Source organism: Pteropus vampyrus, unplaced genomic scaffold (genome assembly GCF_000151845.1).
Source record: "Pteropus vampyrus isolate Shadow unplaced genomic scaffold, Pvam_2.0 Scaffold227, whole genome shotgun sequence".
NCBI lineage: Eukaryota > Metazoa > Chordata > Mammalia > Chiroptera > Pteropodidae > Pteropus > Pteropus vampyrus.
In genome coordinates, this window is record NW_011889008.1 from 557,001 (window position 1) to 559,684 (window position 2,684).

The following is a 2,684-nucleotide window of genomic DNA, read 5'->3' on the forward strand; positions in this document are numbered from 1 at the left end:
GGCCTCCGGACAAACTCAGCCCCGCGAATCTGCTTTCAACCTCAAGCTGCCAGAGAACTGAGAACAGGTTTGTGCATCTTTGAGCCACACGTTTGTGGTTATTTGTTCAGGAGCCACAGGAAACTCACAGGATGGACATGCTTCTGCCCTGATGGTTCTGGGGGTCCTGGTGTAGGGGACTCCCAAAGGAAACCTTGCACCCCTAAAGCTGTCGATCCCGTCCCCTGTCCCCCAGCCGCTGGCACCCAGCAGTCTGCTTCCTCTCCCTGAGGGCTTGCCTGTTCTGCACGGCCCACACAGATGGAGCCACGCACGGTATGGTCTCCACGTCAGCGTCTCTCCTGGGCATCATGGGTTCAGGGGCCGTGTTGCTGCAGCTGTGCTGAGGCTGAGTGATAGTCCAGGAAGAGAAGGGTTGAATTGTCACCAGAGCTTGGTGCGTGGCGTGTGCCCGGCCAGATGCCGGGTTCTGCCTTCCCACCTGGCTCACTGACGCTGCCGAGTGCTGGTCCGCGGGGGCCGCCATACAGGGCTGCCAGACTGGGCATGGCAGGGAGCAGACGCCCCGCCTGACGCCACCAAGGCTCCCCAGAAGCCCCTAGGGACTGCCAGGCTGCCGGTCACTCCTGGAAGAGGTAGACAAGACATCACCCAGCTGTCATCCCGACGCTAATGGGTTCCGGTCCGATGTCTCACCCTCCCGCAGGACAGTCCTCTCGGGGCACAGAGAGGCCAAGGCTGGGCTCCTCGAGGACCCGCATCTGTCCATGCCCTGTACCCAGCAGCCGGCTCAGCTTCTGAGGGTCTCTGAGAAAGCCCCTCCCAGCCCCTCTGCCCCACGGTACCCAGCACCCTAGGAGCCTCTCCCTTGGCCAGCATCTGAGCAGCCCTGGCACCAGGCCTGGCCGAGGGGTTTCCTAGGCCAGAACCCTCGGTCGACCCTGCCCACCCCGGGATCAGGTCAGCTGGTCTCCCAGGGGCGTATCCTGATTCCGGGGCAGTCCTGGGACCGGGAGGCAGCCAGAGCCAGGGATGGGGGGCACCATGGTGACTCGGGTGTGGTTCGAAGGGCTCGCACCCTGCGTGCTCTGTAAACGCAGCGTGAGCCCTCGTGGGCAGGGCTCCTGGATGTCCTGGGGGAGGGCACAGTGTCCCCCAGCGCCAGGTGGCACTCAGCCAGCAAAACATGTTCGCTGAATAAACAAGGGCTGGGCGGGGAGAGAATCCAGCCTTTGGAACAAAGTCCAGAAGACGCAGAGCCATAAAAGGGAGCATCCTACTGCCAAAAAGCCGCGAGGGCAGCCGGGCCCTTGCGGGTGAGGGCTCTGTGGGACGGGTCTGCTCCACGTCACCCCTGTCCCCAGTAGGGCCCTCGGTACCCCCACGGGGCCAGAGGTCAGGGCCAGAGCAGCCAGCTAGAGGCCAGGCCCCTGGGAAGGCAGCACTGTGGGCCCCACCCAGACCCAGGAAAGGCCATCGGCGCAGAGACTGGTGTCCAAGTCCGGACCCACATGCCCGCGGCCCCCGGGGCCTGTGCCTGCTCCCCGCCATCCCCCTTGCTCGCCCATTATGCCCGGAAGTCCACGCCGAGCTCAGATGCAGGAGGCGGGGGCACGGCGGGGTGGAGGGGGCCCCTGCACCTTGTGCCGGAGAGCAGGAAGGGGTGGAGGCGAGGGTGCCTCGCTCATGTCGCGCCCCCACCGAACCTGAGGGCGGAAGCAGGTGGGGACCACAGCCCTGGGGGCGTCCTCCACGTGACTTGGGGAGAGGGCGGCTGGGATATGCTCTGAGGGGCATCCACACAGCGGAAAGCCACTCGCGACAGGCCTGTGACCCGCTCCAGGCTCACGGAGGAGTGGGGCCACCGTGCCACCGCGTCATGCACATGGGTGGCCAGAGCTTCCCCCTGCGTGCCTTCGTGGGCGACTTTCAGCTGTCCGTTTGCCTCTGTTTTGTAAGAGCTGCACAACGGACACCTTGTCATAGTGACGGCAAAGTGTCTGTCTTAAAGCTCGAAATCGTGTGCCCGAGGCAGACGCCTCCCGGATGGCCAGCCCTGCCCGCGCTTCTCCTCCACCCCGGTCCCCTGCCTTCCGGGGGGAGCGGCCACCCCGCTGGCTACTGCAGTCAGTTGGCCCCATTCCTGCTGCTCCCTCAGGAAGGCGACATCGAGATGTGTTTGCCAGGCCTCTCCCCAAAAAGGACAGGATGTCAACAAGTGATGTGCTCGTCCTTGGTCCCCCTGCCGTGGCCCAGCTCCGGTCGGGACTGCACTGCAAGGCGCCGGCTGGGCACTGGGCACCCTGGGCAGAGCTGCGGGCCCAGCCCTTCCGGGTTGCCACCGATGGGGCCCCCCAGCACCCCTCAATATCACTTCCCCGGATGCTGCCACTGCGCACGTGACAGGAAGACCACTGGGGGAACGCGACTCTGGAAAGTGCCACGAACTAACGCACGAGGCGGTGCCCCAAGCACACACACTCCCTAAAGCAGCAGCGCAAACACCCCAAGATTTAGTGAGAAATGTGGAGTATTTGTATAGATGGCGCTTTACAAAATTCTGAAGAAAATCGAAGAGCATTCGGATCTCGGTCTTGGAAAGGAAGGGTTAATGTTAAAATAAATGAGATCCTTTCTGAAATGACGCTAGAAAGACAATGAAACCCAAGAGTGCGGGGGGGGGG